This window comes from Motacilla alba, chromosome 1A, assembly GCF_015832195.1.
Source record: "Motacilla alba alba isolate MOTALB_02 chromosome 1A, Motacilla_alba_V1.0_pri, whole genome shotgun sequence".
Classification (NCBI taxonomy): domain Eukaryota; kingdom Metazoa; phylum Chordata; class Aves; order Passeriformes; family Motacillidae; genus Motacilla; species Motacilla alba.
In genome coordinates this window covers 5527597-5542683 of record NC_052031.1, presented here as the reverse complement: position 1 = coordinate 5542683, position 15087 = coordinate 5527597, and the positions used below count along the sequence as shown (strand labels likewise).

The following is a 15087-nucleotide window of genomic DNA, read 5'->3' as shown; positions in this document are numbered from 1 at the left end:
GACTTCACACAACATGCAGGGTTGGGGAGATCAGCTCACACGCTTCTGCACGCTGTGTGGCTGCACTGAAACCAAAAAGGCTATTCACAGAGTGGCCCTTTGAAGTCAGTGGACTTTTGTCATTGATTTTGAGAGGCCCAGGATTTCACTCGCAGTGTGTAAGGTTAAGCATGTGTATAAGTCCTTGCAGGATCAAGGCTTAAATGTGTAAACCTGTTCAGCAAGAGTACCCAGCCTTTAATGTCCTGTGAATGTGGTCTCTTGCTTTGTGACACTGGATAGGCAGCCTTTGCTCTTGAGTGCAAAAGCTTCATTTAGTATGCACATGTCCTTCATAATTCAGGGACTTAGAGTGCAGGGAAAGAAAGGTGTTGGTAGAGCTGCTTGCTAATGGAGCGCCTGTGGAAAACATCAACTGCATCAGATTGATTAAGAGCCACTATTAATTGATAATTCTGTCTCTTGTTATCCAAAATGCAGTTCGTGGGCCCTCTGGACTGTTCACTGTGTTAGTAGCTGGTACAGAGTTTATACATTATTCATTGGAAACAGCAAATGTGTCGGAGACCCAATCCTGTGCTCAGAGCTCTGTTATTATGTGAGCAGTTCACATAACACATTTTTGCTGGCTTCAAAATCTGGCCACTCCCATTGTCTGAATAAAGAGAATTTCTGCAAAACATTTCATTGCTCAGGTTCAGAAGAGAGCTATCTCAACCATGTGTGATGATGATAGGATCATTAAGGTTGGAAAATACCTCCATGATCATCAAGCCCAACCTACCTTGACTAAATACCAACATATTGAGAAGTGGATCAACAACTGAGTGGACAATCAAATATTTTATGCTTAAATGATTGGCAAAATTCAGTGTCTCTGACTTAAACCAAGCCTACACTTAATCTTTAAGGTGTTGAAGGTTACCTAAGTGAAGAGAGGAATGAATCCTAGAGGGAGACCACATTTGTCTGATGGTAGAATATGTTCCTCTTGCTGAATGTCTCACCTGTCTAGTGGGGTTTTATGTGTCCAACTGCCATACTATGAGTTTATATCACAGAATCACAGAATATTCTGAGTTGGAAGGGACCCAAAAATATTATCAAGTTCAACTCATAAGTTTATGGCCCATACAGGGATTGAACCCACAACCTTGGTATTGCTGACATCATGATCTGATACAGATCTTAATGTACATTTATGTGCTGACACATATGCCTTTTAAATTAACCAGATTTTCCTTATATAATATAAACCTGACTGATGCTGGTTATGGACATCTTTGGGTATCATTTCCTCTAGACCTTGCAAGCAAGGCTGCTCTGATGCTGCCTCCCTCAGACCCTTTTAACCCTCTGCTCAGGTAGGCTGTGACCCTTCAGCATCACCCACAGCCCTTCATGTCACATACCATGGACTTGGACATGAAAACAATTTCATGGGGCCAGCACAGGGCCAAGAGGACACAAAAAGGCCCTCCACAGATGGCCAGGTGGGCTGAAGGTGCGAGGTACCTTTGGGAAATGGGGGTTGCTCTGCAGAACACAGTTTTTGCGCTCTTAACACAGCTTCAGCTGCAAAAATGTAGGAAGACAAAGTATCAGTCTGAAAGCTTTCAAATGCACAAAGCGTCCTCTGGATAAGAAAATTTACATCAGGAACATCAACTCATTATAATACTGGTGCCTAAAATAGGTAGACTTCATTACACTCATGGAGTTTCCTGAGTTTGGGATTTTTTATAGCATTGCAGCATGACTTTTAAATGCCACTGGCCTACTAAGTAGAACAAATAAACCAATCACAGCACCTCCTTTCACTGGATCAGTTCAGCCTAATAAAATTAACCACGAGGAACAAGATTAATTAGACGTTAAACACATTGTCTGGAATGTGCTTGTGACAGCTTCCCTCCAGCAGCCCTGGGGGACTAATGGTATATATGAGTGACATTTTGTCAGTGATGTATGGATGTGCCTATGCAATCCAGACCTAATGGCACCAGGATCAGCCTTATTTGAAGCCCACTGCCAGGTATATGAGGCTTGATAAGTCAATAGTTTTTCCGCGTATGTAATTTATGGAGTTTTAAGTCCTCTGTCTTCATGAAGCAGCTACAGGAGATATCTAAAGTAAGGCAACAGTTGAGAAAATTTGAGGAAGAGAGAAAATTAAATGGTTTGAGTTTTGAATATGACGTCTTTCTCTGGGATTGTAGGAAAACAGATGTCAGAAAAGCACCTGGTTGTTTTCTCTGACTATAATGAGAGCCAGAGGTGGCTCACTCACATATAGGTGTCTACATTATAGGCACCTAAATTTGGATGAGATGAATCCTATCTCTGGTGCCCAAATGTCATGGACAGAGAGAAATCACCTCTATGCATAACACAGAGGGAGTTGGAGGTTCCAGACTGAGAAGGAAAATAATAAAACCAAATATGTGCAGAGCTTTTGGGTTGCTTTGTTGCCATCCCCAAGGAAGATGAAAATACGTGTGAGTAGGAAAGATGTGGCTTCAAGAACTCAGAGCACACCAGGGCAGGAACTGAGGTTCAGGCCAGGGGATACGCAAAGCAACCCCAAGAAGGCTTTGGGTGATGTTCTAGAAATGAGCTTTCTGGGCTTCTAGTTCTCTTTTCACTTTGTTTCCTTCTTGCTATTATTTTACTTTTTACCTTAATAGATGAAACACTTATTTATATTCTTAATTCCTATCTAGTGATCTGATAAATACTGGGAGCTCTATTGCCTTGGGGGTGATGAGAGCCATTAGGAGGTCTTAGATTATTTTTAGAGTTCTCTATACTCTACACAGGGTTAGGGGCCCCAAGGACTCTGCAGTGTGCCATGTGCACATCACAAGAAGATGAAGAACATGTGACTGGCTGCCAGACTTGTGGGAGAAGTGTGCTTAAGCAAGTGGTAGCCCAATATGTTATCAGTCAGGTAGTGGGGGAGGATCAGAGACTTGAGGTCACTCTGAGCCTGTATACAGGGTTCTTGCAAGAGTAGTTCTTGCTGAAAGAAGACCATGGCTAATATGTTAAATCAAATGGAAACAGAGCAAGCCCCTTACAATGACATAAATCATTTGCAGTTAGAAGGGAAATCTGAGTCTTTTACTCCTAGAATGAAATGGAATAATCTGCAGTGGTTAAAATCTAAGAATTTTACCAAGATTCTATCACACTTGAATTGAGCTGACCAGAAATGCAATGCAGAAATGCAATCTTGTTCTGGGAAGGAGGTGCTATGACATTCTTTAGTAGTTCTTCAGAGTCCTGAGAAAAATCTGGGAATTTGGCATCTCCCAGGAGAAAGCAACTGATGAAATCCCATCATTATTGCCCATGGCAAGTCTGTGATTTACCTTAATTTTACCTGCTGTGTGCAACTCAGACTTGCAGTGACTTTATATGGAACATTAGAGATGTGAAAGAAATACAGAATTATGCTAGCTTTTTGCTGTAAATGAAATTCACAGTTATGTTATCAAAGTTTCTAATTATAAAATTTCTTTAATATTTTATTAGTAGGAGGGGAGGGAAGATGATAAAACTTATGGTATTTCACAAGTAAGATTATGGGTTGATTTCTGATTGGTTGACAGGACCCTAATAATAAAGCTCATAATTTTATACTACATTCCTCTAGTGATGATAGAAATTCTTTGTGCATAATAGCACCATTTCTATTCAGGAATCTTGTTAACAGTTGTAAACTCAGATTATCATTTTTATTAGCCTAGTGTTTTCTTATTTCTCTGTTACTGACAGGAAATTACAGCAAGTTTTCTGGCTTGCTTTTCTTTTTTTGTTACAATGAAAGCAGTTGCATTCAACTAGAAATTTCCAGGCACTGAATAGAGGACAGTATTGCTAGAAGCCAACAGCAATTTAAAGTGCACAGATTAATTAAAAAAAATATATATTTAAATACTACATTCAAAGCGGCTGTAGACTGGGTAGATTGGGTTAGGGTGATACTGTTTTTTTAGTTATATGTACAGATATCAGCTTTTTTGTAGTTTAAGAATTTAGTAACCCATTCTTGCCACAAAACTCAGCATCTAAACTCAGCTCTACTATGTTTTCATATTGCCTCATAACAGTAGTTTTGACATCACCTGAGTGACCAAAGGCCCCTGGCTAACCTCAGGCTCTCCTCCCTGCAGCCTCACCCTCGGCTGAGATGCCCACCATGGACAGTGGGAGCCAACCACCACGGACTTCTCATGACTTTGGCTGATTAGGAAGCTCAGATGAGAGTATTGGTAGTTGTTTCACCCCATTAGGCCACTTGAGCATTGTAAAAGCACTGTTTCTGGGAGAATGTGAGACTATAAATGCATAATTTACTGACAACAGCCTACAGTTTATTCATATTACATCAGATACGCTTCTAACTGTCAGTTGATACTGAGTGAATAAAAACTTATTTCCATAACAAGAACACTGAATTCAACTCTTTTCTTCTCTGGTTATAAATGGATGGGAGTTTAGGATTACAAGGGACAAAGCCTAATTTTCAGGGCCTCGCAGACCTCGGTGGTGGTGTGGGGGAAGGCAAGTTTTCAGGGCAAAAGCAAGATGTGGGAGCTCCAACGCCCTCATTTCACAAGCCAACAGTATTTTCTGCATAAGCAAAGTAAACCTTCAGAACAGTACTGCAGTGCTTGAAACTGAGACTGAAATAGGGAGTGATGAACTGCTGCAAGTGCAGCACCCTTAACCCTCTGCCCTAACAAAGTTTCTGTGAGAGGATGTGATTTTCCATATGGCACTGGCACATCCTCTCCCCCTCTCCATCGACAGGGAAAGGACTCTGTGTTCAATCCCACTGCTCCTCTTCTCCACCCTCCTTGTACAACTTCTCTCGTGATATCACATTATGCATTTGGCAAAACAGACCTTTGAGTCTGGAAAGTCTCATGTATCAATGTGCCAGTTATTAGTTTCAGGATACCTCTTTAAATAAAATTAAGGAAAAGAGCTTTCAAGGACTAAATCACACTGGTTTCCTAACTCTATTCAATTTCTCCTAAAATCCCCATCCTATGTACAAAAAGTTTTCATCAGCACGACCACAAAACAGCGACCAAGTATAAGAATAGTGCTTATTCTGAATACTACAGTAAAAGCTACAGGATCCAGCCTAAAGTGCAAGAAGGATTAATTGCAGCTGAGAAAACAGAGATAGTTCAGTAATCATAAGATCCAGTCCTGCCAGTACTCAGCAATTTTCTCTTAAATACAGGACAAGCTCAGCCTTCCTGTTGATTTCAGTAGATGTAGCATTCAATACCTGGCAGAACTACATTCAGAAATCCTGAGGAAAACACACCACCTTATAAGTTTCGTAAGCTCAAACACAAAGGAAAAGCAAAACACATCTCATTTGCTAAAAAAAAAAAAAAAAATATAATGTGCTAGTACCAGAAAAAGACTAGAAAGGAGACCTTGGAAATCAGTGTACTTGCAAGTCAGGAATGTAACATGTATAACACAGATCTGATTGTATCTGGCAGGCTGGTATTTATAGGAGCTGATCCACAGCATCAAACTCATTCCTTACAAAAGCATCGCCTGGTATTTCATCTCAAAGTTTGTCAGCTTCTTGCAATTAGCTACTACAATGGTGTGACAAGGTATGGAGTGGAGCACCCCTTCCCCCCTTCTCCGGAGGGAAAATGCAAGGGACAACAAGAACTTTACCCAGCATCGGACAACAATAAATCCTGGATACACTGACCCCACTTGAAGAAAGCGGAAAAAATATTTATTTAATTAAAAAAAAAAGTTTCAGTGTTGCACTTCCCTACCTAGTAAACAGCTGAACAGTCAGGATGATACCCAAGACCATCTCCTCCACCCCCATCTCCACCCCCCTGTCGTATCAGTGCTTCAGGCAACGTTCAGAGGGAAAAAAGAAACTCACAAACACGACCCCCCCAACTCAAGTATCTGTTCTGATAGGAGCATGGAACAGTAACCAAAAAACAATCAAGTCCTCATTGTCATAGTGCGACAATCACAGCATCTCTTCTGTTGAGCAAATAGTCAATTCATAGAGAGAAAAGCATCATGAGGACAGGCACGAAAGCTGTTATTCCCCATTTTAAGTAATAGGAGAAGGTCACATATCAAGCCGTTGCACCTTTTCATTACCTCCTAACCCTCCACAGCAGGGGAACCACACTTATGACTGCGTTAGATATACAAAAGCTTTTCAGCTCCAAAAAAGGAAAAGAAAAGATGAGGAAAGGAAAAAAAAATAAATTAAATTCATCTTACCAGCACGTTACAGCACCAACTTGCTTGAAGGAACGTTGCCTTTACAGGTTTCTCTTTTAATTATCCTGGAAGCAGAAGGGGGAAAAAAAAGAAGACGACGAAGCAGGGTTGTTAAATTAGTGTGTGCTCGAATCTTTTCAGTTTGTCGCAGAGTAGAAAAATACCAAAAAAAAAAAAAAAAAAAGAAAAGAGAAAAAAAAGGAAAGGGCACTCAAAGAAAGAAAAAAAGCAAAAGAAAGCTCAGTAATTTAAATTTGCTGTCAGTTCAGGCAGCATCGCTCTGTCCCGCCCCTCTTCCCACTGGGTTCTACTACCTGCAGGGCTGCAACTGACAGCTACTGTGCAAACAAAAAAAAAGGCAAAAAGCATGCTGGGACCATGCTGTCTGCTGTCTGAGTCTCTCTCCACTTCTGATGACTGAAAATCATTAGTGAAAAGGTTCTGTTGTTGTTTGCTGAGATTTTTAAGTTAGGTTCTTTGCATGAAATGTAATTTATTTTTAATTGATGCGGCGCGGCACGTGACAGAAACTGGTGGTTGCGTTTCTCAGCTCTCCTCAGAATGGAAACTAACCTGAACAGATTGATTATAATAGTATGGTATATGGAGAATGTACACAGACTTTTACTGTGCTGCACTTTGCAGGGATGCAGTCAACCCTTCCCGTAACACCTTGCACAAAAATTCTTATCTTAATGGAAAGTCAGGAAAATATTTCAACAGAAAGCAGTAAAAACTCTGGCACTCAAAAAAGTTGCCAGCATTGTTTTTGCTCTGCTTTCAAGTTTTCCTTCTAAACTTTTTCAAATAATTTTTGAGAACAAAACGTAAGAGAAGTCAGAGGCATAATGAGCAACCAGCACAACACTTTGTGAAAAGGATGAACTAATAATCCCAGCACATAAAAAGCAGACTTTAACCAGATGTTTGAACCCATTTTTGACAGTCTGTGCTCCTGACTATTAGCAGACTGCATACATCATATGAGTGTGAACTATTTGATGAAAACTAACAAGAAGAACAAGTACAAAAGCTATAAATGCCATTTTTAATAGCTATTTTAATTGTTATTAATAGGCTTGTAATAACAGGGCTAAAATCGTCCTCTCAAAACAAAGATAAGCATGATATATAACTTCTAAATATAATGTATTCACCAAAATATGGTTCCTGCCTAATTACAAAATAAAATTAAAAGAGTGAAATAATGATTTTCCTTAATACTTTAGTAGTAATTGCTGGGATCACGCCACAGTAAATATGCAACCTTTCTATTCAGTTATTGCTCTATTCATGTGTGTAACCATGAAATAAAAAAGCTAAAATGTTTAAACTTGCTTGAATTAATCTCAGTTTTTATTAAAAGTTTGCACTGGAAGAGATGCATGCATGCTGAACATGCCTACCAGAGACAACTGGCTCCTAAGTAGATGTTTAAAATCCCTGCAGAAACAGCTTTTACTAGTCAAAGTAGAATCACCATAAGGTGATTCCTACTACCAGGAGTTGCACAACAGAGCTCAAGGTGTAGGGTCTGCCCTACAGCCTTCTAAGGCTGCTGCTTATGAACATCCAGCCATGATAAACAGGTACTACTGTCAAATTTAAAGTTCTTTTTCTTCCCTTTCAAAGTCTCCAGACCCTTTTAACAGGGGATGATCTGAAGCCATTTCTATGTTGGCAGAAATCTCCTGCCGTTCCAGACATGAGAATAAATTGCCATGGCCAAGAATCATCTATTTGCAAAGTTCACCAGGATCTCGTAGCAGACTTGGGTTGTCTGCAAAAAACTTTTGCCATCCACTGTGGATTCAGTACCAGCACAGAGGAAAAAGACAGCATAGAGAGTTATCTTCAAAATTTAAATAAAAATACATAAGGACAGTGAGTGTAATTTAGAAGAGGGGCAACAGTAGATTCACCAAATAGTATAAGCAGAAATGCAGCTTTTTTCCACTATAATTTGATCTCCTTTACACTTGTGTGACTTTAAAGACCTATTTCTGTGCTTGTAAACAATGTGAGTAAAAGTTTTCATCCAAGTTTGGTGTCTCCTGCCACCCTGTCCTTTGTTTCAACTGGAAAGCTTTCCTTCTTTTGTTCCTTGTTAAGAAATAAAAATGCCAAAAGGTTAAAAAACCCAAGTGTTCGTGATGATTTGACAGCATTTAATCCTTATTTTGATATCATCATGCACATGTACACACACACATGATCAATTCCAAAATTCCCTTAAATCCAACTAACTTATTATCCTTCTATATCTCCCTGCAAAAGGCAAGGGGGGGGACTGTTTTTAATGCACTTGGCATTTTGAGCAAGGCCCTCAGACCTTCAAAAGAGAAATAATTGAACTTCGCCTTTAAAGGAATACAGTAGTGCTCTAAATAACAAAAAACCAAAAAAGCTGGATTTAGCAAGGAGATGCCTTCAAGGCAGAAATTTGACTAATTGGTCGAAAAAACTCACAAAAGCTCATAAATTCAAACATTTATAGAAACACCTCACTTATGGTATTAAGTTGAAATAAAAATAGTGGGAAAATAATCCATCAATATCAACCTTTTCTCCTATAATGTAGGACATGAGGAAACACAGGAACAAATGCTGAGGTGTTTAGAAGTTGGTGGAAGTCTCATTCATTTTAGGGTTTTAGTAATGCTGTATGTTAAAATTAACCATTCAGTGTCTCTGTTAATATCTAATTTTGATAAAGGGTCATAGGATTTGGACTGCAGAAGTAAATTAGGTATTATGCATAAAAATAGGCACCCAGAGGGCACAGTTCTTAGAACCTGGAATAGTTTGTGCTGGACTGGGAAATATAATTTTTTTTTTTTTATTCATGGTTCCATAGAATCAGTCATGTTAGAGAAGCAGTAATTAACAGAGGTTTCCCGCTATATAATGCAATGGAAAGTATCTAATTAACCTTTGTATCCTCTACAAAACTCCATCAAATGAAGCATTTTCTGGTGTTGTTTTAGTGAGGAACATTTTTGCCTTTAACTTCAGTAGAGTTATTTGATGGTTTGTTTTTGTTTTGTTGTTGTTTGTTTTATTGTTTTTTCCCCACATGTTTTGATGTCATTGATCATCAAAGATTAGCTCCTAAAAACACAGAAACCATTTTGTAAATTTCAATTATTTAAAAAAACCCAACATCCAAAACCAAAAAAATTCATCAAATCTTTGAACCCCTTTTTGCACTATGACTAAAAGGACTCTGCTATACTGTGATAGCAAAAAGGTTGAGGAAGAAGTTTTAGTATGAGATTAGTTCTAGTATTAAAAACAAGACTTGTGAATTAAAAATACCAAACGAGACCAAAAAGATCCCTTTCCTCCTCTAGTAAAGTCTTTCTTTGTAGTCAGATCTATGCAAGTGGCCTCACTTTAATAAATAAACCCCTGTTTCTTCCTGCTCACTCAGCTCTACTGAAACCCTTCACCTCTGTAAAGGAAATTTTGAGAAGGTGTGAATTGTACAGCCGAGAGAGATAAATGTAATTTTGTGTAAACTCTGTTGTTAGAGGGAGACTTGGGAATAAACACGGGCCATACAGCCTGCTAGGACTTTCAACTTGGGTTGGTTGCACATCTTAAGATTTACAACTTGTATTAATTATGTCAAAGTAATGCCCAGCCTCCACTGACTTCACATACCGTATTTCTTTGTGTACAGGCTAAGCCCTCTTTCACACTAATTGCTTTCTTCTGCAGCTTTAAATTGAGGGTGGTTTCCTCATGCATTTAATTCCTCTCCTCTGCAGCTTGCAAGGAAAAGGTAGTTGAAGGTGGCTTCTAAACAAAGATATACTGTAATTAAAAGCTCTTTTAAAGAGAGCTTTTCAGTACAGCACCTGCTGTTAATGGAGTACTTTGTGTACAGTTCTGTGGGGTCTTTGAATGCAGTGCATTATTTCAGAAGTAGTGTGCTGTTGGAGGATTTCTACATCTGATGTGGTGACCTATATATGTTAATCACTGATGCTGGGGAAAGAAAAAACAGGAGACTTCTCCCTTCCCCAGACAAATACAGCCCATAAAAATGGTTTGGTAAAGTGGAAAGTATGGATTTAAACTTCTGATTGTCTTGTGGATAACAATCACTCAATTTTATTTTTTTCCCAGCTGAAAAAAACCACCTTGCTACAATTTCCATTAAGAGATCATGATTTTATAGCACTCAGTTTTGCTTACCAAAATTTGTTCTCCAGGAAGAAAAGATTCTTCAGTTTATGTGATTTAATAAATGACAGTTACACATCTTAGTCCTTCCCTGTTGCCTTGCCTTGGGTTGAATCCATTTTTCATACCTGTGTTTCTGTCCCCTCGGTACATCCTGTTGTCTTGCAATCAATGGCAGCTGACTTAAAAAAGAAATCTCTATGGAGTTTAATGCTTTGATAAATTAATCCATCCTTGTGTGCTAGCCTTCCAAATGTTCATTTCTTTAGAATAGTTTGTGGTGTGAAAATAAAGCCCTAAGTACAAGAAAGACAGACAGATGCTGTGTATAAATTCCTGCTGTTTTCACAGAAGAAATAATCTGGAAAATAAGGGTGCCAACTTATTCAGAATGTGTTTTGGGGTTTGCTTTGATGTTTGGTTTCAATCAATGGGTGGTAACTGATGATTCAATGGAAATAATAGCTAAGCAGAGAAAGAAAATTGCTCAGCAATTTTGTAATGTTGCAATAACAGCCTTGGCTCCAAGGTGAAAGGGGATGTTTTCCACAGTGGTGTAAATAGGAAAAGGAGAAGAGATAACCACACTCTCATTACCAACATTAAGTTCAGGTGTTCATAACTGACTCCTGTATTTTTCCTCTTTAAAGCCTCTGAGCAGAAAGGGACTCTTTAAAGGGCTCAGGAGTTATTTGGATATTTCTCATTGCTATAGACTGGGTAAAAAAAATAATGGAAAAGGCATGTGCTGGGGCCATACTGAGGTGATTGACGCCAAAACTTTACAGGAGCTGCTTATCTTAAGTTTAGGAAATGCCACAATGAATCAGACAGCAATGGGCCCTAAATATTTTTCTGGAGGTCACCATAAATGCATATTTTAAATTTTTTTCTGATACGTAGCTCCATATACCTCCAGCAAGTTCTCCCCAGAAGAACAGCTTCCAGACTCATTCAAGTGTATTTTCACAATACACACTGATGAATAATTCATTCTTGCACCAGCACTGACCTATTGTTATTTACTGAGACTGTGTAGAATGGCTCCCAACGTTCAGAGTCCAATGCCTTCTGATGCCCATCTATCTATAGCTCCTCCAATTGAAAGAACTTGTCAGTTCAGGCACTACATGTTGCCTAAATACACTTTTCTCCAAGGTCCAAGCAACCTGTTAACAAAGCAGTTGCACCTGCTTTAACCACACCTTTTCTAGGCTGTAATCTCGGGGTCTCTAGGATCTCTCTTCATCCTTTAGGATTATGAAGTTTATTCCCTGGCAAGCATCACTCCACCCTCTCAGACGCTAAATTAACGTCCAAGAATGTGATCACTTTGATGGGACCAGCTGTTTCTTCTGCTGCCAAAGCACTCCAAAGGCTTTGGCAGCTGCCCTAAATGTGCTCAGCAGATCCTGACATGTGCCGTCCGAGTGGCTGCTCCGCCGAAAGGCACCCATGTGTGCAGCGCTGACCCTCACATCTGACTCTTGTGTCTGCACCTTATTGAAAGGAGCTGGGGACAATCCAAGAAGAATTCAGGAAGTGGAGGTTGTCAGCTCCTCAATGAACACCTTTAAATTTTGAGCTTAAAACTTAAGAGGCGAGAAATATGCAAATATGCAGAAAAAGACAAGATTTGGTATTTGTTGAGCTTGCCTGTAAAATCTTCTTTATCTTTTGCAATCTTTACAAGAGGATCAAGGAATATCAGACCAGTCAAAGAGGTATTATTTGCAGGGCTAGGAACAGTGCTTGTTATAGTTTCATGATGTTTCCTTTTATATAGCCCTGTTTTCAACTGCTTGTGATTTTTTATTACACTGCATTCTGGGATTAAATTTTTCTCTGCCTTTCTTTTGCCTTTAATTGCTGTAAATCTTCAGTCAAATCAGCCCAGTTTTAGTGAACAACCAAGCCAGCAAAAGCATCCTGAGATGACAGTTGCATTTTCTTTCAGGAGGTCTGTAAAGATTGTATTTCTGACAAGATTCAAGCAGGGACTTGAAATTTGCCCATGGGGTGGCAGATATGTCAGGGACAACAAAGAAAAAATACATCCATAAAATTATAAAAATAAGGGGTCTTCTGAAGAAGGTAGCAACAGGATGGACAAGCTATATCCCACATGATTTAGTTGATGGTACAGCATGACAAATTACTGGATGTCCCCTAATTCCACACTGAAATTCCACACTAATTCCACAATGGAAGTGTTCAAGGCCAAGTTGGATGAGTCTTTGAGCAACCTGGTCTAGTGGAAGATGTCCCTGCCTGTAGCAGCAGGGTTGGAATTGGATGATTTTTAAGGTCACTTCCAATCCAAACTGTTCTGTGATTCTCTGATATGGATTTTTCAATGGTCAGCCTTGGTCTCAAGACTGACATCCACTTCACTCACCACTGTGGATATGGCCATGAGCACTTAAACTGTAGAAACTCTCTGAAATGAAAAACAAGAGAAGCAAGGATGGAATGGAGGCAACAGGAGAGCAAAACTGGAAGTGTATTCAGGTGGGCAGAAGGAGATAGAAGGAAAAAATGCTTGGGAAAAGAGAACTAAAACTGAGATGCTTCTGCAGATGAGAATGGGTTGGTTATGTAGGACTTCTTGCCTGGAAGTAAGGCATGAGCAGTCAGTCAGAGGGATTGGTTCAGACATGGAGCTGCACTGTCAGAAATAGGCTGGATGGATAAAGAGAAGTTGTGCAGTGAAGGACACGTGATTACGTAGCACTGGACACCACAGTTTCAGAGGAAGGAATGAATCACTACAGTGATCTTAACTCTAGTTTCTCCAAACTTTTTGAAGCGTTCTGTTTCTATAAGCAGTTATGCTCTTGGATGGCATTTTCTTTGCTAGGAACTTTACAGATTCTTAATGTTCTCCCTAGTTTGAGGCCCTTGGTGTTATTGAAAATATGAGTTAATTATAATAAAAGAAAACATAATAATCAGCCAAATCCCATTAAACTCTTAACTAGTTTCTGCGCCCGCTACTTACTTGGTCCTCTGTGCCTCTTCTGACAGCAGAGCTTTGCCTTGAAGGGCATGAACATTCCATCTGTTGAGCTCTGAGGGTGTAAGTGCTCCTAAAAAGGAAAATATTTGTCTCTTTGGTGTATATGAGAGGCTGGAAGACCCAGCGTTGCCTGCACTGGAAATGGATAATCTCCATCTCCCTCATGGCTAGCTGTGCACAAATTGTGTCATCTCGTACACAAAGGGCAGATCCGATTGGGGCATATGTTATCATATAGCTGCAGTCACACAGAGGCCCTCAACATGAATACCATTAAAATGTGAAACGCTCATAGATTATTTTAGGCTTCACAGAGAGCCATAACAGCTTCTGCAATAAATTAGAGCAGTTGCCAGGCACTTGTGTATCAGTGCACCCTAGCTGTCACTTCACAGGCTGCAGTGTCTCTGCTGTGCTGCCGTGCCACCGGCTCCTTCCCGGGGCAGAGCTCACACGAGGGGCTCCCTGAAGGAATTGTCTTCCACAGATGCTCCCGTGGTCTCCTGCTCAGGGCTGGGGAGACACAGGAAGGCAAAATATGTGCCAAACCCCAAGTGCCTGTCTGAGCAGCCTGTATTTTTAAACCTCACAAGGTTCCAGCCTAACTCCCATCCGAGATCTCTTTGCTGTTTGATGAGGCAGAGGCAGAATGGGATTTTCCTGATTTTCCTGAGAACCACTGATCAATTTGCTTCATGCCTGTGCCATCAGAAATCCCTGCCCCTTTTATGCAACGTTTAATGACCATTTGCCATGAAGAATAAAGGACAAAGACCTTCAGACATTTCCAGGTGCAACTGCACTACTGGTCTTTAGTTCATTTTTTATGTTGCCTGTGCAAGATTAGGGATTTCTATGTTGCATTTAACATAAGTAATGAAACATATGGATTTTGGTTTTAACCAAACCTGCTTTGGTTTTAAAGGTAGCAAGTGATTTTTGTTTTCACTGTATTTGTTTCAATTCAATTGTTGATTTTAGATAATTCAATTAGCTATTACAGCACTGAGGATAGATTTTTTTTTTTTTAAATTTGGCCTTACAAATGAAAGTCAGTAATCACTCTTAAGTGTTGTACATAAAATAGGAATCTCTCACTGAAATGCCAGAACCTGGATTTGTCAGTGGGGGAAAAAAAACAGTACATAAATTAGGTGTAAATTTTGATTGACCTGAAAATTTTATTTACTAGGAAATTCTTTTGGACTGTGAAATATTTAATAAAAACCTATCAATTCAGAATTAAGATACTATGGAAACAAATATAACTTGTTTAACTAAACAAAATAATATATAAAAGTTAAAATGCAATATCAGTATGTATATAATATTTCATTATATAAAATCTTTTTTGGATACAGAAGATGTCACACATTGACAGCAGTTTTTGTAAATGTATAGTACTATATCCATATTAACAATGAGTAAGGAAAGTCTTAAAGATATTAAATAACTTTTCTATAGAGGCACAGAAAGTCAAGGACAGGAAAAAGGATGGATCTCTGAACACAAAGCACATTTCCTTGGAATGCACCACTACTGTGGAGGTGGAGCTGTAAATCACAAAGTCATCAACGAGG

At 39.3% G+C, this 15087-nt stretch overlaps 1 protein-coding gene across 2 annotated transcripts in view; it reads right to left on the bottom strand.

The window, feature by feature from the left end:
- Positions 1-6602, bottom strand: part of CELF2 (CUGBP Elav-like family member 2) — a 543235-nt gene extending 536633 nt beyond the window's left edge. For both annotated transcript variants that reach the window (XM_038154615.1, XM_038154614.1), the window contains exon 1: positions 6298-6602. The gene's annotated coding sequence lies outside the window, so the exon portion shown is untranslated. The remainder of the gene's footprint in view (positions 1-6297) is intronic.
- Between the last annotated feature and the right edge of the window lie 8485 nt (positions 6603-15087).